A 23,918-nucleotide genomic window follows, 5' to 3' on the forward strand; every position below is an offset into this window, starting at 1 on the left:
GTAAGTACTGATCTATTTTTTTGCAGTTTTTTACTTTAAATTTAAGCGCTTTATACAACTAGCTCTCTTCGAATGTCACTGTACGAAAGAGTTGAATGATTTTTTGAAAATTATAATGTATTTAGAACAAAAAATAATCACCTAATTCTCTGATTTTTGATGTGGGAGACGAGTTCTGTAGCGTTCGCCCTACATTTCCTATCGCCGGGACGGCCGCTGCATCAAGCAATACAAGCGAGAGCGCTGCCTCAGGCCGGAGACTCATCTACATAACCAGGGACTCTCCTTGCATTGCTATGTCTAGCTAGAACTGCCTTCCTTGTGCGCTTCCAGCAATTTGCTTCCCTCATTTTGCCTCCTTATCTCGTTCCTTCTCTTCTTGCTGAAAAATTTTCAGTGTTTTCTGCTGTACCGGTTTACTGTTGTCGATGGCGAATAATTTTTTAATACTGACACATGAATACTCTTTTTCGCGATTTTTCCCTCTTATTTGCGTTGCAATATTATTTGTCTGTGTGAGAAATTCAAAAGTTATTTTCATTTAATTTTCAATGTACTAGCTTAACAATGTTCTATTTATCACAAAATATACAAAGAACGTTAACTTTTAATCCTCAGTTTCCAAGTACAGTTATCAAAGTAGCAACAGATAAATAATTAAGTCACGTACGTTGTTACGTGAGACTCATGCGGTGTTCATTTTATCGTGCTTCACTTGAAAATGTCTGTCATTTTACCTCATTTTTTAAACAATTGCTTAAAATAAAGTTCATATGATAGGGACAAATGGTGAAACCAACTGGCTGGCTGTGGGAGGGCGAGGTGTCGGTATGGGAGGTGAGATGCAGTGTTGTGAACAGCTACAGCCAATAATGGTGTTTGGTGGCTCGGCGCCCCCCAGGACTGCCATATGTCAGCGCTGGAGCGTGATCCGCATGCCCTAGTGGATGTTCCTCTCTCTGCAGCCTCTTGCTCTTCACATTGCATGGGTGCGTGATTTTTTGACCTCCTTCTTGTAGTTGTTCCCTTGTAACTTGTCTCAAGTGACTAACTCAACGTGATATGAGCGACGGGATATTGCTTCTTCATTATGAACCGTTATTGTATCGCGTATTTCAACACCTGCACAATGAACTTTTTCTCTTTTATGTGTAAATAAAGTTACTGTAAAGTTTACTTTGAACGTAACTGCAAACTAATCAAGTGACTCGTTACATTTTCGTGATTTAAAATGAAATCGTGCATGTGACGCCACGATTGACATAAAACATTTTTGCGCTTAAAGGGCGAGTGTCGTACTCAATTATTTATTGCCCAATGCTGCAGACATGAATACGTATCGAACCTAAGTACATTTAGTTTTAAAAGACTGACTCATTTATAAAATAAAATTCATTGCTGCCCAAGAAATATCGAGAAACGTGAAAAAAACGCGGAAATTGTATCTTGAATGATTACGTTTGATTTCGTGAACATTTTTCAACATTTCTTTCAACTGCTCTTAATTATTTTGCCAAATGTTTATTATGATGTCCAGAAATCATATTTTTGTGAAAGAAGTTAGTGTTATATCCTGCACAGATTTGCATAATTGATTCCATTGCAAATGTCGGTGTCAAATTTTAACTTTCCAGTTGCTGGTGCGTGTCATGTTGAGCTAATGAGCCTTTCTTACAGTTTATTTTTGGCTGTCGTCGTCTGTAAAGCTGCTCAGACAATTGTCACCGGGTAATCTACCTGCCAAATCTCATTTGAACGACGTCGCTTTTTTTTTTTGCTGCTCCCCAACTTGATCTGGAAATTTGTTCGTTTTCCAGGAATGTGTTCTGGCGGCAGTTGCGTGGCTGTTCTCTGAACTTCTTTAATCATCGATAATTATAGTCAAGTATCAGCAACTCAGCCTCATTTTGCCATCCATGTCGTCGGTATGTTTTTAGCCTCCACGTGAACTTGGAAAATATGTATATTTTAAAATTAAAAAGTTACTTTCGCTTAAAAATTTTACCACAGAAGGTGGGAACTTTACAGAGAAAGTGTTACGGTCTTTATTTGACTTTGAATTATGAAACACGTTTAGTATGATTTGTATTCCCCAGTTTTGCGCTGTTTTTATGTGAAGGTGCTCACTGCTGTTAGAATGGTAGACTTCTTTCTCACAATTTTCATAGAAGTATCGTCATTTGCTTCAATTTTTCACTTTATTTAGTGATTAATTTGGTGGTGGTAAAATTCTAAATTCGTGCTCAACCCGTTTAATATTCAACCAATCCTTGTTCAAATATCTCAACATTTCATGTTGCCGATATTATCTTGCATCCTACAGTGCGAGCCGTTTCTTGATGGAATTGTGCGCACGAATTGCGTGGTCCTTTTTTGTCTGAAGTCTTCATTGCCGAATCTTCCAAATCTTTACCATTCCCCTCGTTATTGTAATTTTCTTACATAATATTCTTCTGATATATTTTCACATATCGGCTGTGTGGCAGTCACTCGTGCGAGGTTTGCAAGTGTCGTGTTTGCAGCTGAGTGCATTTCCGGCTGCTGAGTTGCGAGCGGTCTCGGCGTCGCTTTACGAGGTACTTTATCCATATTGAAATTTATCGGAATTTATATTCAGTGATGTCGTGTTTTTCTTTATATTCAGCGATGATTTCTTAGATGGATTTGGCATCCGCTTCTGCCATAACAAGATTTTTTTCCACTCATACTTCCTCGAACTTTATTAGGTCAATTATTTACGTCCATTTCTTCTCACCGACAGTAATTTTTTTCTAAATATTTCGATCCTGGCCGAGACCTCGTTAGTTTCAAATTTTTCTTCCAGTTCTCATATAAAGTTGTTTTCATACTTCGAAGGATTTTTATCTAGTTCATTTCGATCACGTCGGCTGATTCAAAATCTCTAAAAGCCTTCGAATGAAAATATATGAGAACTAATTGCTTGCGCTCACAATTTCAGATAGAAACAATATATTTGCGAATCTTTGCTCGCGGTCGCCTAATTGAACTGGGTCTGTTTATTTTGGTCCATGCTCGTACGATACATTTTGAAGAATATTTTCCCTCCAACGAAGAAATTTTAGTTTTTATATCTTTGTCTAATAACAATTATAATTATTATGCTAAAGTTTTATTAGCGCAATCGGGTTTCGGCAGGCTCAAATGTGGGCGGAGAAATTTTTAAGTGTTCCAAATATGAGCAGTATCACTCCCATATGTATATACTAACGTTTCACTCCCTTTGATTTGCATTTCTTTTTCAGAAAATTATATCTACTGAGCATAATTCGTGTCTTTTATAATTTTTTTGTATGTTGAAACGAATGTTTTCGGATGTTTCAATATGGTCATATCATATTGACATCATCATGCAGTGCAGAGACGACCTTTTTAGAGCATTTTCTCATTTATGGAAAAAATGCACTATTGTGCTCGCCGTGCCCGTCCGTCCGTCTGTCTGTCTGTCCGTCCGTCCGTGACCTCAAGTTTTCGTCGACGAGAAAATGCGCTCTCTGTCACTCACTGCAGTGAGTACTGAGTTATATTTTTTTACTGTGCGCAATTAATGCAAGCATTGCAATATTACTATGCTGACTGCAAGACTGGCAGCGACATTGGCGTATGGTTGGGTCTCGTTGGCAATATAACTAAGCGAGGCATCAAAGACGACCTGAGCTGTGTGACCGATAGCCCTGCCAGATGATCGAACTTTGGAAAATAAATAAAAGGCCGTGCACGTTTTTATGAGGAATTCGTTGCTTGATTAAAAACCAGTGAGGAAAAACGTGCCGAATGGTTGAAAAACTAATGCCTGAAAACCGTACGAATGATTCTAAACCAATTTAACCAACTTGTGACTTGAAATTGGTTGACGTCATATAAGGTTGCTCTGCATGACTGAGCAAATTGCGTATCTTGGCTTTCGAGTCTCAGGCCGCAACCACTTTCTTTGTTATTTCCTGTTGAATAAGAACAATTCTTTTGTATTTCAAAACATTGTAGCACTTTTCGTCGAACCCTCTTCTCTATTCTAATACTAAATTTATGAGAGTGCTCGCCTGCGCTGTCATGAAAAGTTTTTGGCCTTAAAACTATCTTTTAGTTCTACAGTACGATGCTAACTTATGCCACTCTTTTCATACGGCACACCTGAACTGTGTAATAATTTTTTTGCACATTTAAAAGCGTTTATTATCTAATTTGGAAAGAATTGATTGTAATTATCTTATCGCTTGTGTACGAGTATGTCTTTTGATATTCTTTAAAGTAAAGTCGGTATCGAGCATTTCAAATTTCGTAATTTTTCTATAATTTATAATATAACTATATATAATATAACTATAATATAACTATAATTCATCAGTAATTTGGAATTATTTATATGAATATGCATTTTTTTATTTTTAAAAAAAATTTGACATGAATCAATTTAATTTACTGCCATTTGCGTGAACACGAACGAATGTGGTTCACAGGCTCCCGCTTTACGATGGAACCAAGCTATCACCAACGCCTTAATACTTCAGCCCACTGGTCGTATCTAAGTACTAGGAGCATAAACGTACAGAACTTTGGTTGTATATTCGAGCTACAAATCTTCCATTAATATTGGTCATATCGTCTAGATTTATCTATTCCAGCTTATCTTTCTTCATACGTGGTTCCAGACAGATAATTTTCACGTGAATATTGCATGCGAGGATTCTACGTTTCGAGTTGCGGGCTAAGTAACTCATTTTGAAACCAAGCCTGATCTAATAAATTGATAAATTTATTAGATTTCAAACTTTTTAAATATTTTGGGATGAAAGTATGGACACTGGTGTGAAAACGTTTCAGATTAAAGCGAATAAAGTGTTCAAAGTTATCCCTACCGATAGTTCAGATCTCTCGTACGGTACTCATGATGAAACCTACCACTACCTCCATCATTTTCTAACCTTCGTAGTCCTGCAAGCCAAGTTCTATCCTGCCTCTTCTGAACGCCTAAAGCGAGAGGCAGCGTTGCTTGCGAAGTCTTACTTGTGCCAGAATTTAGGTGCGCACTTTAAATTGAATCGGTCTAGTTTGATAAAGTTCGCGCTAGCTTCTTATAAAATCATGTGAGCAATTGAGCCGTTTGCTGCTACATGGGGACGTCGTGAGAAGGCTCTGAGAAGAAAGACTACACAGTAGACCTTTTGACGCGACAAACTACTCACAATAGCCTAACTTTTTTATCATAAGCATACTAATTTGCGCTTGCCTGATGCATCCTGAGATTTACTTCTTCCTTATTACGGGCTTATACGTTTTCTAGTGAATTGAATTTGATATTTTCTCAACTTCTTGAATTCACTCATTGGTGACCGGCACTTGACTTGCCGTACTGGTCGCCAGAGTTCACGGGTCGTACACAACAACATCATCGATTAAATCTAACATTCATGGTGTCGATACAGCGTATTTAATTCGAAATGTTTTTTAACTAAACTCATTCAGTTTGTCTTATCTGTTTGTTGATGGTATGAACTCTTCTAATGTGGTCTCGTAAATCCTTCGCATCCAACGTTGCGTTCAGTGTTTGCCCAAAACCCACTTACAGTTGCTATTTAACTTACATTTCCTTCCCTATTATGTATCAATGCGAGGTAATTCGGTAAATTGATTACTAAAGTGAACTACTACGCTATTTCATGTTATATATTGAAATACTGCTTTCCGGGGAAGAAATTGGAGTTTGCGTGTGCAATATTTGATTTTGTATGCATTCGTTGTTGAGAAGACTCAAGTGTCCTCACCGATGTAATTGGCCTCCAACTTACCGCTGATGTTATGCCGATTAACTTCCCTCGCATATTTGACTGCTACTTTTTCAATTTCCAGTTCTCGGTGACATTGAGGCATAACAAATTTATTTGCTTACGAAGTGGGTTGAAGATTTATTTTATGAACGTAATTCAAGCTCAAGTACGCCTCGACAACCTACATCTCATTTGGTCTTATGAAAGGTTGGCATAAGCAATTTTTATGGCCGATAATTGCTCTTAAGGACCTCTTGCTGCAGTAGAAGAAGTAAGCATAAAGGTACTAATTTATATAAAATTGTTGGACTCTGTTCTATGATATTTTGATTTGATCTCGTTGTTTATAGATTGTCGCTTGATTTCGTAGACTTCTGACAAAATGACCGCCAAGTTATAACTTTTAGATATTTATCTAACCTTGATGAATATATTTTCATGGGCTTTACCCATGCCTGACATTTCGCATCATCATCCATCATGAGACCAAATATGTTTTATTTGCGCTCTAAATTTGGTACAGACACTTGTGCTTATGCCACTTCCTACACGCTTCATATTTTTCGGTATAGACACGAACGCGAGTCTGCGATGCCTTATGTATTTACCAAGTATCACGAACAATCTCTGTAAACAGAATATTGCTTATTACGCTATGGTATACTTCTTTTTTAATTGTGCGGTAACAATTGTTTTAAAAATGTCCGATGTACTGCCAAAGTATAATGTAGTTCCTGTTAATCTCTTAACGCTACGATAGAGTCAAGTCTCTTCTTAATTTATCTCTGACATTGTTTCTATGACAATACTTTTACTGTTGATTTAAAATAGGAGCAAGTACCCCATCGGATTAAGTACAAAACATTGTTTCTTATTTTTTGATGTTTTTATCCTAAGATGTCTGATTACCACTTACCTTCTGACGCTGTAGCTTTGCTCTGGGGGGTAAGAAGTGCAGCGTCGTTTAGGGAGCTGAACTAGCGAAATGCGCTCTTTCCTTCCAACTCTTTTTGTTTAATTACTGAACAATTTACCACTAAGATAAACTCATATCTGATAATAGTAGTGATGTGGTCGGGAAGTATTACTTCCATGCTGGTTTATTATTATTATTATTATTATTATTATTAGTAGTAGTAGTAGTACTAGCTTGTTAAGCTCATTTCCGGCCGCCCAAAATACTGTCGTTACAGCATTAGCTGTATTTTATTTATATCATCTGGAAATTTTATTTCTACCGAATCATTCAAAATCATTTCTTCATTAAGAAACGTTTGATGTTAGATATATTCTTCAAATCATGTCTGGTTTTTGATGGCTGTGAATGTTTCATTTAGCAGGAATAAGACATGCCTTGCAGGAGCTCGCTTTATAAACTCAATTTTCTTTCTGAGCGAAAATTTTCCCGAAAATTGGAAGAGAGCTGGCAGCGTTCAGCGCTTTTGGTTGCTTCTTTGACTGCCTAAGGAGAACTCGAGGTGCTTTATACTCGCTTGACATCTTTTGATAAAGCTCGCTATTCAGTGGTGATAGTGACGTTCCTTTTCACGCTTTGCTCCATTGAGCCTCACGGGCGTACAAATTCAGTCATGTCTTTGTCGTTAACCTTGCTAGTGTCGCATGAAATCCCTTGACACACATTCAAGATCTTCTTGTGCACTTTTGCGATCACATTACTCCTTCCACGTGCAGCAGCTTCGTCGACATTTCTTCGCGATATTGAACGATTGCACACCAGAATTAGAAGTAAACATAACGAAAGTCTTATATTGTTCATCGATCCGTGTGATTTCCAGTGTCGGAGATCAACTGTGTTTGAAGAAAGTAAGTATTGAGAGACTATATTACACATTTCGCTATCTTTTATACTTAGACGCTAAACACACATCATATTATGTTACTCCTAACCTGCTCTGGTCCCAAGTATTCTTTCATCAAACTTGATTTGTTCTTTAATAACAGTGACCTGCACTGTTAGAAAAATCGCCGTTATACTGTACCACTGGCGTTTCAGTAACCGAACAGCACGTAAAAATAAACACAATGTTGCCGTTTTTAGTACTATTTTACACTAGAAACCCGTGAAACATCTGAAATAACGGCGAAACGGTTTATTTTCAGAGGGCGGCTGGTTACTAGAACGCCAGTAAGACCGTTTTTCGCCGTTTTTAGCGCATTTGCTCATTTTGGAAAAAAATGCACTATTGTGCTCGCCATGTCCGTCTGTCTGTCTGTCCGTCCGTCTGTCTGTCTGTCTGTCTGTCTGTCTGTCTGTCTGTCTGTCTGTCTGTCTGTCCGTCCGTCCGTGACCTTAAGTTTTCGTCGACGAAAAAATTCTCTCTCTGTCACTCACTGCAGTGAGTACCGATCGTTATATTTTTTCGAACAGTGTGTCGTGTGCGGTAGTCACTGGTAGTGTTGCTCGGGTTTCGTTGCTCGATGTCAACGATCCAGCGTGTGTTGCAATGCGGTGTGTTTGTGTGCGGCTGTTCAGACGTCGGTGAGCCTCGAGCCTGTTTTTCCAATATCACTGCAATAGATTGTTTTGGCGAACCTCGCTCTCAGTGTGTGGCCAAGCTTATTGGTGTCGCCGCCGAACCTCTGCAGCCCAGACAAAGTCTCACGACTTGTTTATATTTTCTGCGATTCCATTCCCTAGGATTTTCACTCTTCGGCTGACCTGTAGCCAGTAGAACGTAGATAAGATAATATTGCTTTGTTAAAGGTTAGTCTGCGATACTTTCTGGCTAACCATATCGTACTGAAATGATATGATTTCACCAAGTGAATTATGAAAATATTTTCTTCGAATTATTTGCTATCTAAATTGCAGGTTTGCCGAAGAGTAAAATTTGATATGAGCAGGAATTTTTATTTCCAATCATATCATGTAAAATTATTAATTTCTGTATATTTAATCTCTAGGTACAAAAATCTTAAATGTAACCAATCACCCAGTGTATCTACGTACTATTGAAATTTCGTACGGCCCAATTTAGTCTTTGCTGTAATTTAATTTAAATGATACGATCACACGACACGGAACCTACACATAATTGGACGAGATTCGAAAGTTTGCTTGCATTTATCAAAAAATATAACTCAGTACTTACTGCAGTGAGTGACAGTGAGCGCATTTTCTCATCGACGAAAACTTGAGGTCACGGACGGACGGACAGACGGTCAGACAGACGGACATGGCGAGCACAATAGTGCATTTTTTCCATAAATGAGAAAATGCGCTAAAAACTGTTATTTCTACGAGCAGGCCTTCGTCGGCTTTTCATCGCTACTTGCAGCACACATCCGTCGTCCCCTAGTAACTATCGAAGCTATAGCGTGGCAGGTCAACTCTGAAACTCGATGCGTCTTGTGTGTCTTTTGCCTCTCAGCCTTGCTTCCAATTTGCCGTCAATCACTCTGGCCTTACATCGCTCGACTCGACGCATCACTCGAGTCTGCCCACCATTCTATCCCGTACATCGTTCTGTCTTGAACATTCCCGCCCTAGCCCATGAATCATTGATTTATTTGAGAAAACCACATTGTTCTGTTTTGAACATTCCCGCCCTGGCCCATGAATTCAATCCCCTCATTGATTTATTTGAGGGAAGTCCAGTCTTGAACCCTTATGTTCAAGACCACTACACTTGATAGTGCATGTGGTGTTTGGTCATCAGTGCTGTTTTTTTAACAAACAAAGCATCGTGAATGATGGTTGTTGATATTTTGTCCTTTATGGCTGAACGGAGAACCAACTTCAGTATTGTTTATATTTTTTGAAAATTAATTCTCTTTTTGTTGGGATGGTGAGTGTGGGAGGCCTTTAAAAAAAACTTTAGTATTTGAAAGAGAATCTAATAAAAAAGAATGTAGTAGTGATTAGGCTGTGCTGGAATATTCTTTATTAAATAACTGATGGTTTACTGTAACATTTTTTAACATGTAACTGATGATTACTGTAACATTTTTTACATTTCTTTGCCGGCGTTTTCTTTCTAGTATATCCAAAGAAATTCATTTGGACTTCAATTAGAACTAGCGATAGAAGTTGTTCTTAAATTGGGCCACAAAATTTACGTTGAAGTTCCTATTATTGCTCGTGCTATTTGCTATTTTATGCTGTGGTTTTCTTGTAAAAAATATATATTTTTCTTCAATTTTTTGATATTCAATTGGGAAAGTAGAAACAGCTATCCGAACCCGTTTTCATCAGTAATTACATTTTTTCCATAAGTTTGAAAAATGTTTTTTTTTTCGATAAAGATTGAATCACCAATCTGCGACTAAGCTGTAGATCAGGCGCTCATGAATTCATTTAGGAATTCCAATCTGTCCGTTGTCGGGAATTTGCTTATTGAAGAGACATTTGATGGGAAAATGCGCTCTGTTATTCCCGTTTGAATCTTTTACTGAGTATTTATTATCTGCAGCATGCGAATTGTCGAACATGTGCATTTCTTATGTTATTTGATCTTCTGCACGAATTTAGACTACTGGTTTTCCTAATGAAATCAATATCATCAAAAGTTGGCTTATTGCGTCAATTCTTCTTGACGGGTTGACTTCTGGCTATTTTGTGAAGTTTATACTTACTTCCTGCAAATCATTCAGAACTCACATCGTGCATCATGGTTCCTTGCACAAATTTAAAATGCTACATGGGAAATCTAATTTATATTTTATGTAAGTACGCATTCAGCAATTCATTCGTTCATTTGTTCTAATTTATTGAACATATACAACATGGGAAATCTAATTTGTATCCTATGTAAGTATTCATGCAGAAATTCGTTCTTCATAGTCTAAAACTCATTTAAAAAACATAATATATAATTTCTCGCCTCATGCTTCTTAGCCTTGCGACCACAATAATACGTTGGCTATTATAGTACATCCTTCTGGTCAGGGGCCATACTTTCAAAACTCGCTAAGTGAACGTAAGAACTTACGCTCTATTTTCTTATCTATGATTGGTGTATTTTTCTTGAAAGGCCGTTAATGAGTGGCTGATGAACTTACGATCTCTTAACTTTTTTGAAAGTATAGGCCCTGTAGTGCCGTATTGTCTAATTACTTGCGACGCGAGTCGACGCTCTGTAGCGCCACCACCAGCAGCACATATGCCGCAGCCCGCTCCCTGATACTGCTGGTCGGAGGCCGCTGTTAAGGGGGCTCAGAGTGCCAAGTTTTTTTTCTCCTCGAGCTCCCTCGCAATGATTTCATTAATACGCATGTAAACTCATGTACTTGCAAAGACATATCTTCCCATTCTGAATTCTCTGAGGCGGATGTTTCTGCTAGGATTATCATTCATTTCTTAAACTTCATTCATTCATTCATTTCTTTTTCTTTTTTTGAGTTATTTGGCTTTTTAAAGATAAACTAGGAACACAGTCTTATTTCTTTGAATTGTGAATAATCGTATATTTATTTGACATTAGTTAGTTCTTCTTTCGCGACCAATTTTTCCTCATAAATAGAAATAATGCATTTTTACCCTTCTCCTGATCTTAGCCTTCGAGTGGTATTTACTATTTAGTCCCTTAAATTATTCATAAGTTCATGCCATGAGTCATTCGCGTGTCGTCATTAAGTGTCCGCATTTTGCCATCGATGCTGGAATTGATGTCTGCAGTGGTCGTGAGTAGGAGTCGTTTCACTCTTAACAGTTTTAAATTAACTATCGCATACATTCCTGCAAGCTGTGCTGTGTGAGCGCCTCAACGTCGCAGCAATCCCTTTAATGCACCACGAAGAGTCCCTCCAGCGCTGTTCCCTCCCAGTCTGCCCTCGCCACTTGCGCATTTCATTTTTCTTCAGTTCTTTGACCCAATTAGGAAGTGTTCGCTTCCGCTGCAAAATACTTCATCGTTAACCCCTTTAGCTCTTTCGTTATTGCTCTAAAAGGAGCTTCTGTTGTTAGCGCTCAGCAGAAAGGTTCTACGATGTTGATCTAGACACGCTCTCCCGGTACTCACAACTGCCGAACATGTGCGTGTGTTGGAGCAATTTCTCAATTGCACTCTTCACCTCGTACTTCCAATTATTCCTGAGTGATATTTGCAAAGACTCGTTTCGCGAATGGGTTTTTAGTGCTTAATACAATATGCTCCATTCTGTTTTCCTATTGAATTTTATTCATCGTTAACACTCATATTTTTACATTACATTGTGCGTGTCTCTGATATCTTGCTGAAGGTTGATAAATTTCATTCCTTGTTTTTATTTCCGAAGCGCAGAGTAAAGCTGCATGCCGTAATAGAATGTAATGACCGTTACCGCCGAATAATCATGTCCGCTGGAACCAGCACGCAATTTTCTAAATCATTAGTTTTGTCTCTAATTTAATCAAGCTGGAAAATGTGGCAGGTTCGGAATATTAGGCAACAATGGGTTATGCCACGATGTGGTATGAGAATGCGAGAACTCGGTTCTTGAAACTATTTGCCTGTGACCACTGAATGACACTGCAATGAAACAAGTAAAAATTAATATTCTTTACCGCAACTGCTTTTGTTGACGGAACAAATTTTTATTTTGACGTGTTCTAATTTATTATAATGTATTTTTAAGCCAGACTGATACTCATGTGTACATTTGGGTAGATCGGTATTGTATTTTTTGTTCATTCCAAGTTGCTTAAAACATCGACGTAAAAAGGACGACTAAACGTCACTCTCGGATTTGGAAATTGACCTGATAAAGAATGAAGCTTTTCAAGAGTAATGCTGTTTTTTCATAACGTTCGCGTTAGTGTACGAATTAAATGCACAAACAGAGGTCACGAGTTGAGCGAGTCATTTATCTCAAACATATATGTTTGCATCTGATAAATGAGACGGAACCGTTAAAGTTTGACACGCGTCCACTAAAATTCTTCGGAAAAGTCGAATATTAATGCTTCTGGCAGTAGCTCAACTTTAAACTTCTTTGTTCGCCCCAAACACCCCATACGTCACGTAACAACTTCTCACCGACAGCATGACTATGATAAAGAATTTGTGCTTAGCAGCGTATTCACTACGTAAAGCTGAAAAGTTTCAAATGCTGAGAATTCCATTTTTAATAAAGATTTACTTAATCAGCTATGAGGAATGCATTTTTACTTTTTTTTACTTCTTTTTTAGCGCATTTTCTCATTTATGGAAAAAATGCACTATTGTGCTCGCCATGTCCGTCTCTGTCTGTCTGGCCGTCCGTCCGTCTGTCAGTCCGTCCGTGACCTCAAGTTTTCGTCGACGAGAAAATGCGCTCTCTGTCACTCACTTCAGTGAGTATTGAGTTATATTTTTTTCAAACACTGCCAGCAATTTGCAAATTTAAGCAAGATTATATGAAATTGTATCGTCTTCAGAAAGAACACGATTTTTTCTTCACGACATTACAGGTATTCGAAGACAAAGTATCTGAGCACCATCTGATCGCAATCAGATTGTTGCATTTTGCTTTTTGTGCCTGTAAGCCATTAGTCACAGATCGTTGTGAAAAAATCCACGCTGCTCTCTCCACTAACTTTATCAGCTTACAAAAATGCAATTAAAGTTCACTTTGAAGAGATTGAAGCATGCACCGCCTAAATTCATACTCAAAAATTTTGAAGTAAATAGAGTAGCCTGCAATAAATATTTTTAGGTGAATGTAATATAGTGTTGTAATGTTGTCCAAAGTCAGTACCTATTTGAAATTTTATGATTTGCAAAAAATTATTGCATTAAATTCACTGCAGAAATTGCAATTATTTGCTGGTCCATTTCAATTTTCGACTCTCTCAACATACCTGTACCTGAATACAGCTTTGAAATCGTGTAATTCCCGAACTGCAATACAGAATAACAGCGAAATTTCCTCGTACCTCCAGCAAACACAAGTTTCAGTATGTCGTGTTTTCTCTTGATATTGATCAAGCATTGAAAAAAACTTCTTAGAAAATTGAAAAAGACTGGCAAAAGAATATTAGTTTTACGAAAAAAACTTTAAGTATTGCTTCTCTGATTGTTGTTTTAATTGAACGGAATAGTATAATGAGTTATGTGTTATGCTGAAGTGCGTACTCGATGGAACAGTAATGCATTTTCATAGGCTGCTATCAATAAACGAATTTATTGATGATTAGATGTCGATTAAATGATTTATGTTTTGCCCCGTAAGCTTCTGAGTTACAAAATAGAAGCGACCTTCTCAGCCCATGGACAATGAACTATATAGAAACACGTTGATTGTCTATGGATGGACAGCAGTATTTCATGACAAGTGTTTGGTGTTTGCAAACATTATTATTGAAGTATTCGCTGCTACGTTTTCAAAAGCGGCGAGATCTGGTGCCCTTGTTGACAAATATACTGATTCCAGAAAAGTTTTGTTATAAATTGTAAATTCTTGGTAAAAATATTTTTTTGGTTTCAATTTATTTCTTGTGGGAATGTTTCTCAGGTATACAATTTTTTTGTATGGGAATAAATAGACATTATTAGATGAAATTTAATAACATATTTTAGCATATTAGCATATTCTCCTTAGTATATTCTCCTTAGTATATTCATGGTTATATAAGATGGTCATTAAGATGGAAATGAAATTGTACAACATTCTATTTTTAACCTTTTAAACTGCAGTTTCCATCTACTTGGCTAATGAAGTAATTAATAAATTAACACATTTTTTCGCACAGTGCCTAACAGTATTACTGCTATCTACTCCTGGAAGTCAATGCGATGCCCGAGTACGAGCCTATGTATGGTGGTTGCAGATATGAGGTCATATAAGGCATGTATGATAGCAGGGGAAAAATACATTCAAGGAAAATGAAAGTATGAGTGTTTTGAGTTTAATGGGCGTGCCCGGCGTGCTGGAAAGAAAAATGTCTGATTATTTCGGTGATTGTTATTGACGGCGGTGAGTTCAATAGCGTGGTCGAACATGTCAGGGAGAGAATTTGTGTGTACATACAAGCTCGTATTTGTTAACCGGAGCAACTGCGGCTGTAGTTGAGACTGCATGTGTAAGCTGGCAATTTTTGAAGGCCAAATAACAGTTGATGCCGCATAGTCCAACGAGAAAAGCATTGCGGATGTTACTCTCTAACGAACAGAGAGCTCTGTCGCCGATGTGGCATGATGACTTTAGGCATCATGCTAAATGATGAATTTTTTTGACTAGGTTATGGTCGAATTAATTTATGGAATTCTGAGGAGAGGCTTTCATGAGATCTTTCTACTCAAAGTATGGATTTTCTCTCTTTATTGAAGGAGGAAGGGCTCCGACTCTACTGGTAATGCAAGTGAAGCTTGGAAAATCCCAATTTAGGTTCAGAGTTAGTTCCGCAAATGGGTCGACCGCAAACGCACTAACATAACCGGGCCTCGTCACCGTAAGAAAATCGTAACGATGAGCTCTTTTAACATTTAATCAAGAAACGAAAAAAATATTACTCAGTACTCACTGCAGTGAGTGACAGAGAGCACATTTTCTCGTCTACGAAAACTTGAGGTCACGGACAGACGGACAGACAGACGGACATGGCGAGCACAATAGTGCATTTTTTCCATAAATGAGAAAATGCGCTAAAAAGACAGAGAGATAATAAGTTGAAGATCGGGCTGCAGGTGCTCTGGAACAGCATGTGTCGTGGGGTCGTCGGAATGCAAAGCCCCAATGAGATGCAAGGCTCCAACTGGATGGTAGATTGGAGTGAGTGCTTAGACGTCTGGTAGGAGAAAGAGGCAGCACGTTTTACCCGTGGAAGAGTAACCTCCTGGCTTCCAGTCGTGGGTCTATCTGTAGAAGAAAGCGCAGGGCGCAAGGAGCAATTTACAATTTGTATTTTGGAGGACCAAGTCTATATAGTCAATATGTAGACTTACTACATATAGTCTCAAACCGACATATAGTCACACAGTCAACATATGTACAGGGGTTGGAGAAAATGAGGGAAACACCCGACATTTTGGTTTCGTAATTTTTATAAAGAAAGGAAACGTGACATGTTTTTTTGCTTTATTGTTTATTGTTGCTGCTGATTGATGCCTCGCACAAATATTTTTTACTAAATTTTTGTGTCTATAAACTAAACTAACCTATAAATGGCTATATATAATTGAGGCTGTAATTGCCGCAAAAGGTGGCAATTACACCATATATATCGTGCAATTGCATACACCATATATATAAAACATATTTTGTGGCTTTCTCAGATGTAGGTCTGGACAGCTTCACGGTGTGCTTATTGAGGAGCTTATATAGAGACTTACTACAATGATGTCAGGGAAGGTGATGCGAGTAATGCTACTGAAGGTATGGGTGGTGAATGCGGAATTTCTCAGTGAATGCGGAATTTTGAAGAATACCAACAAAAGTTTAACTCATTTTGAAGGAAAGTCGCTTAGTGACAATATTTTGTAGATATTTTGCTATTTTGCGCGGTTTGTTGAACGCACGTTGAGACTTATGCGCAGTACTGAAATTGCTGCTTTTTATTTATGTCGACACTGATTATTCCTTTTGATGTTATAACAAATTTTTTGCATAAACATGCAGTCGGAGCATCCTGTGCCTATATTACGTTTTAGGTAACGCCGTAAAAAGAGTAAACCTCAAAGCAACGTGCACCGATGACAAGGTTATCGTGCACCATGTTCGAGTGGCTTCTTTTGCAATCCGTGAGACTGCGCGTAAATCCTGCCTCGAACTGCTCGTTGGACTCGGGCGACTCTTTGCTTGATTGCGGCTAAACTGCCGTTTTCAGCGTCTATGGGGCACACATGACCTCAATGTTCCTGCCTTCCCTCGCTCACAGACTTAACTGACTCTCTCGCTTTTATTTACCACGCACCAACTGTCCTTTTGAGCCACTTTTGGACCGAGTAAAACCATCGCTGGCCCGCAGACTTTCTACTGACTCTCTCGCTTTTATTTGCCGCGCACCAACTGTCCTTTTGAGCCACTTTTGGACCGAGTAAAACCATCGCTGGCCCGCAGACTCTCAACTGACTCTCTCGCTTTTATTTGCCGCGCACCAACTGTCCTATTGAGCCACTTTTGGACCGAGTAAAACCATCGCTGGCCCGCACTTCTTGCGTTTGTCGCCTCCAAGTGTCAAGAAGAAATAGGACGCGTCAGCAAGGTCGGGACTGCATGACTCCCAGTTCAGCGCTTTCTAAGTGAATGACGTTTACATAGACTCTGTAAAAACTTAGACTGCAAATTTCGCTTATAACTTGCCACTTTGAGAAACGCCTCACTCTTTTTTTCTTAACAAAAGTTCCAATAACTGATACCTATACCAGAATGATATATGTCCTAGTATCTTACAATTTGTCTAGCATCATTAATTCCAATTATCGATGGTGATCGATCTTATCAATGGTGATCGATCTTATCAATGATGATCGATCTTATCAATGGTGATCGGTGTTTTTACCTTGTGCTATTGAAATTCATGAGAATGTAATGCTTAGATTTTCTTATCACTATTGGACACGCTGATGTAAATCCATATGAAATGAAATTTGATAGACCGAGAATCGATTTTTGAGTGGACGCATGTTTGTCGCGAAAGGGCACAAGCTGCTACGCCGCGCAGCATCAGGCGAGTGCAAACCACAGAGGCGTTCGCGTGCTATGCCCTCATAGCCTCTCGAGGCTCGGGGCTCTTCTCCGCGCTTCCATTTAGTGGCCAACACAAATCTGGCCGCGGCTTCCGTGTGTTGAAGACCTTGCGCTCTCCTCATTATGACTTCCCAATGAATCTGCTCAGCTTGAGCCTCGATTTACTGCAGAATGTTTTACGCCCCATTCCTAACCCTAAACTCTAATGACTTACATCGAGTCGGGCCACACACAGTCATCGCGTCTCTTCTGAATTCTGTTATCCAAATATCCACAATCAGTGCGCATTTTTACGAGGAAATCTCACCCCACATGGTTGTCTAAAGAATTTGGTTGTCTTTAGAATTCATATTGTTAGTGGAGCTTAAGTTCATGTCCTGATAACTATTTATAAAAACGAATTTTTAGCATCATGTTACGTCTAAATGGCATGGGTGCATACGTTCTTTTTTCCGTCATCGCAATGGTGGTTCCATGACAGAATTTCAGATCTCGTTGAATTAGGGTTTCTATATGTAGAATTCAGCCGTAATTGCCGTAGCTGTAGAGTGCGTCTAAAGGCTTTTGTGCGAAGCCGTCAGCGCTGTCGGCCGGACTGTCGGGATTTATCTCCACGAATTTGACATCAATAGAATTTTAAATGCAAACTCCAACTGAGATCTCTTATTTTCTAACGTTCCCGTGAATGAGCACGCTGGTTTCATCGCATTTTACTGCGTATAAGGCTCTTTAATATTTTCTATGCGTGATTATGCCGTAATTTTCGTTCTGTGAAAACAATTCACTTGTACAAAATATTGGTTCATCGTTCGTATGCAGTGCGATTTATTTTTGTCTGTTTTTTCGCTAATGTAACAGCGTTCAAACTTCTCGTAATATTTATTGAAATAAACTTTCTACTGATTGAAAGCGATTTTAGAGCTGCATTTATGTAAGTAGGTTTTTGTGTTTATTCAATGACAAAAAGTTACGCGGAAATTCATCATATTTTAATTGAAAATATTCCGGTGACCAGTTCCATCATCAGTTAAAATTTGATATGCTAAGGTATTAGAAATATCATGCTTCATCCTCAGATTTTCTCTAGAAGCTTTATAACGTTATAACAATGCGCAAGCGATTCCTAGAATGCAGCCAAACTCGATTCGCATGCTTGAATAATCAATTTTCAATTTGGCGAATATTTTCTCTGTAGTTCGGCGGGGTTCAGGGTGGCTCGTTACGCTTCTAGTCTTATCCCCAGCCCTTCATTATATTTTAGGTCTCATACCGCAATGTGATTACCCTTATCATATAAAAAATCCTTCGAAGTTCGCGATGAAACTCCCTCCTCTTGTCTCGACGCTGCTCAATTTTTCAGACTCGAGTTCCTTGAGGTTGCGTCGTTAATGACACGCCCGGAGAATAAATTTCCCCTTCTTGTTGGAGCCGCTGCGAATTTTCCTCTTCCAATTGTTGAGGCTTGCGGCGCTAATAAGAACATTGGGATTGTTTGCTGATATCAGCGCTGCGCTGCGTCTTGCATCTCTGGGCCTATACTTTCAAAAAAAGTTAAGAGATCGTAAGTTCATCAGCCAATCATTGACGGCCTTTCAAGCATAATCCACCAATCATAGACAAGAAAATAGAGCGTAAGTACTTACGTTCACTTAATCATAGACAAGAAAATAGAGCGTAAGTACTTACGTTCACTTAATCATAGACAAATACTTACGTTCACTTCATCATAGACAAGAAAATAGAGCGTAAGTACTTACGTTCACTCAATCATATAGACAAGAAAATAGAGCGTAAGTACTTACGTTCACTCAATCATATAGACAAGAAAATAGAGCGTAAGTACTTACGTTCACTTAGCGAGTTTTGAAACTTGAAAGTATGGCCCCCGGTAATGAGGCTACCGCATTGACTCGTATCACGTAACTCCGTCGACACGACATATACTCGTATATATTTGATGCTCAATCCCTCATGATTCAACGTTCGCTTATTTTGAATGACTGTAGTCTGACACTCTATTCATATTTTTATTGATTCTCTTGAATTTGGGACGAACAATTGTTTTTATTTTATTTTTTACTTCCTTGTTTTTAACATTGCGTTTCCATCAGCCGATATCACACTCGCTTATTTTTAATGACTGTAGTCTGACTTTCTATTTATATTTTTATGAATTTGGGACGAACGACTATTGTTAATTTTTTATTTCTTTGTTTTTAACATTGAGGTTCCATCAGGCCATAAAAGCCGCAATTTTTTTAAACCAAGATAGCACTCAACTTTTTGTAAAAGAATGTTCTCGTAATTATATTCACTTATTATTAGCTTCGTTTTCCGCTTATAATTAGATTTAATAATCTTTTTTATGTTGGGTCTCAATGCTGTAAAAATTGGTCGTTCTTATTTTCTGTAATAATGGCGCGTAGGAATTTAAAAACTGCTTTCATTATATACTGAAATGGACTCTGGTCGCTCTCATTCAACTGGAGCTTAAAATCATAATTTATTTTCGTGCTCGAACATGTATTGATTGGTCCTCACGCGACTGTTTTCATGACTTATTTTCGATGCCAGGATTTCCGAGAATTTTAGCCTGAGGCTTGCTTGCTTGGTGAGGGAGCAACGTTGATGGCGCTGAGCGGTGCTTCCACTGTCAGGAGACGTTCGCAGATTCGTTAAATTTCAATGCACATTATTTTGTCTTGAAAATTCCTGTGGATATAATAAAATTTCTGTCTCTATTTATTAAAGGTTTTCTGTTCCCGCTGTTGAATGGATACCCTGAAATCGTGAAAAAGTGTGATGACATTTAATCAATTCCATATTTGCATAACGTTCATCGTTGATGGGTCATGGTGAAACTTATCTCAATTAACTGGATCTGGTTAATTTGGATTTAACTGGATCTAGTATTTGGATGCTACAACGCGCTCGCATCTTCATAATATGGCAATTAAGCATTGCCAATCTCCAATGGCGACGTCCGTGTTGAATAATTTACAATATTGTGTACAGCTATTATTATTGGTCTCCACTCATTATTATTCGTGTACGCCTATTGTTATTGATGTATTGAGTTTTCCAGATTACCTGCAAATTGCGTCAGATACTCAACAAAATTCAGCCATGCCATCGCGACGCTTAGTTGGAAGTGTGATGAATAATTTTAGACCACGATAATCCGCTGCACATCAAAGCAGCTCATTTACGGATCGAATTATCTGTCTTCTTGTGGAGATCAATCATTTTCCAATTCTTGCTTGCGTTTGCTTCAAATATGGCTTAAGTTTATTCTCTTTATGAATTCCGATCCCCGTCTTCTTGATCTTATTGGATGGAGTCGCGTTTGTCTTGCCTTGTTTCATGTTATGTAGCTAATTTCTTTAATTATTTACGGGAACAACGTTCGCAATTAGGTTCCGTCTGATAATTGTGGATCACGAATAATGAATATGTAGTATGTTACCTGCTTGAAAACAATGGTATGAAACTTAAATCGGAATGTTATCAGTGATTTATATTGTTGAATGCTGCGAATTTTTATCGTCCAAGCTAACACTAAAATATTTCTGGGCGATATTTCCGTGGAGAATTCATTGCTGTTACTTCTGGCAAAAAGTAACGGCAATCCTCAAGCTGCCCTGAGTCAGATTCATTTGGTAGTGCATGGCCACAGTGTCCGAGTTTATCTTGGTGTTGCACGCCGCTACCAAAAGCTCCGGCTTGTATTTGTTGCTCAAAAGTATAGTAGAGGACCGACTGCGGCCAATCGAACTGTCAGTGCAATTGTGGCTGCAGTCTTTGCGACTCCTCTTTGCTCGTTCTCGGACCTGACAGCTAATTTGCCCATCCAAAAGTTATCCTCACCTCGAGCGTTTTGTCCGCGGTCGTCGGTAAACATGTGCGCATCTTTTGATCCGTTTTGTACAATTTACTTTTATATGTCCTGGGGCCATACTTTCAAAACTCGCTAAGTGAACGTAGGTACTAACGCTCTATTTTCTTGTCTATGATTGGTGTATTTTGCTGGAAAGGCCGTCAATGATTGGCTGATGAACTTACGATCTCTTAACTCTTTTTTAAAGTAAAGGCCCTGGTTTTTACGGCTCTAAGTCCGTGCTCATGGATATTTGATTCCTAAATTTTACTCCACGTCTAATATCATTAATACCTTCATGAGGGAATAACGTCGATTCACAGGGGTCAGTTTGCATATTAATTCTGCTCCGTTTCTCAATAGTTAAATAGGATTAGGAACCTTTCATCAGTTTTTTAACTTTCATCAGGGTGCATGCATACTTTTACAACGTTACAATCGTTCTATCTATGCGGCTGATAAGGGGGTATTAAATACATTGTATTGGATTATACTCCGATCATTGGCTACTCAAATAAATGATATTGCTCGATCGGTCACAACTTAGCATCAATCACAGGTCGTCTCATCAAACTTTCAGGAAATCGAATTGCGCGTTCAGAAACATACATTAAAACATACCTACATAAGATTTGCAGTATTTAAATAAAGGAACGATAATGTTCTTTAGAATTATTTATTACCGGTGCTTTCTTTTTTCTAGAATTAATTTTTATCTCTTCTGTAAAATATGATATTTGTATAAAAAATTTCAGCTTTTTTAACGTAATTTGCGTTTTAACTTAACTTGATATGCAATGGTTAATCCGCAGCTAGAAGATTCTTTGAACTTGATTTAATTGGTTCAAAAGTTACTTCAAGTTGTTATAACGTTGATACTTGAATTTACATGCCTCACCGGCATTGTCGATAAACTTGAAATGCCCAAAAATTATCCCGGCACTCTAATGAGACGTGAATAGGCCGTTCCATTTTTTTTTGGTTATCGTGAAAACTCGAATATATGCTAATTTCTTTAAATTTGCTGTAAAACTCGGATTAACCTGAAGTTTTTGAATGTATATATTATTGAAATGATGAGGAATTTTTGTGTCAATAAGAATTTAATGAGACGTTAAGCATTTTATTTTGAAACGCATCATTTTAGTTTTCGAAATGTCAATTGAAGATGAGTGCAATTAAGATTGATGGCCTTGACGTTCAAGCATAAATTATATTTCTGTACCAACTTCATTGTATATTTTTCAAAAATCATTTTCAAAACTTAGTTGAGTGTTCTACATGTGTTTAAGCCGCTATCTCTCCGCAAAAGTTCATTAGTTGATCTGTTGTGATGTCTTTAAATTTTACTTACCAAAACAGAATTAAAAAACAGAATTAGGTTTTGACGGCAAATTTTGTACGAATTAGGCAAATTAGTCTTTTGAATTATTAATGACGGCAAATTCTTTGACGCCCGTCAAAACTTCGTTTGAATTAGGTTATAGGTTCTTTGTTTGAATTAGGTTTTAATGACAATCGTCCCTAATCTTGAATCTTTTTCTATCGTGCTTCTCGTTCCTCACTCGAGCGAGGGCATCAAGTGTACCGTGAGCACACGTGTCGTGCTACGCCGCTCTCCTGATTGATCAATTCCCGTCTGGGGAATATTAATCCCCTGCATAGTAATACGGTGCACAATGGCCGACGGCTTCTCATAATGGGCACCCTCAACAAACAACTTTTGTTCCTATCGACAGCAGCGGCACTGCTAGCCGCGTTCTATACACCTTCTCCCTTCAACCGACCTTTGTCGGAGTTTACACTCGGGACCTGTTTAGTACTTGCCCCGAAATTACAGCTTTTCGTATATACCTCGTCTGTATTCGTCTGTATTCCCCAAATTACAGCTCTTCGTATTCCTCGTCTGTATTCGTCTGTATTCCCCAAAGAACAGCTCTTCCTATTCCTCGTCTGTATTCGTCTGTATTCCCCAAATTACATCTCTTCGTATATACCTCGTCTGTATTCGTCTGTATTCCCCAAAGAACAGCTCTTCGTATATACCTCGTCTGTATTCGTCTGTATTCCCCAAATTACAGCTCTTCGTATTCCTCGTCTGTATTTGTCTGTATTCCCCAAAGAACAGCTCTTCGTATTCCTCGTCTGTATTATGGAACGTTCTTAAAAATCTGTTAGTAAAATCGTTTGGAAAATGCGCTATTGCCTTTGCTTGTTTAGTTAAGATATCTGAATTGTTCTTTTAAATTTATTCTCGGTCATTTCCAAAACATTGAATACAACTAACTCATAATTAATCACGAACATTTCTCAAAGCTTCAAATACGAATTCCATTCATTCTTACTCCTCAAGCGCCACCCTCTATTCGCAGCATTAATTTATTCCTACACTTACTGGAATGACTCGGTATTAGTGAAGCGAGGTACTGCAATAAGCGGCCGCACTTCCCTTGGTGTCGCCAAGTGTCCTTTGGACGCCAATTGCTGCTATTAACAGACATCATCCGTTTCCTGCAATGCTTTCTATTATAGGTTTCACCTCGGCACCTTTCCTGCAATGCTTTCGATTATAGGTTTCACCTCGGCACCTTTCCTGCAATGCTTTCGATTATAGGTTTCACATCGGCTCCTTTCCTGCAATGCTTTCGATT

General features: G+C 38.4%; 1 protein-coding gene across 1 annotated transcript in view; it reads left to right on the forward strand.

The window, feature by feature from the left end:
• LOC108682437 (semaphorin-1A) overlaps positions 1-23,918 on the forward strand; it is a 94,475-nt gene that overhangs the window by 51,243 nt on the left and 19,314 nt on the right. The window lies entirely within an intron of this gene.

Source organism: Hyalella azteca, unplaced genomic scaffold (genome assembly GCF_000764305.2).
Source record: "Hyalella azteca isolate HAZT.00-mixed unplaced genomic scaffold, Hazt_2.0.2 contig5407, whole genome shotgun sequence".
Lineage (NCBI taxonomy): Eukaryota > Metazoa > Arthropoda > Malacostraca > Amphipoda > Hyalellidae > Hyalella > Hyalella azteca.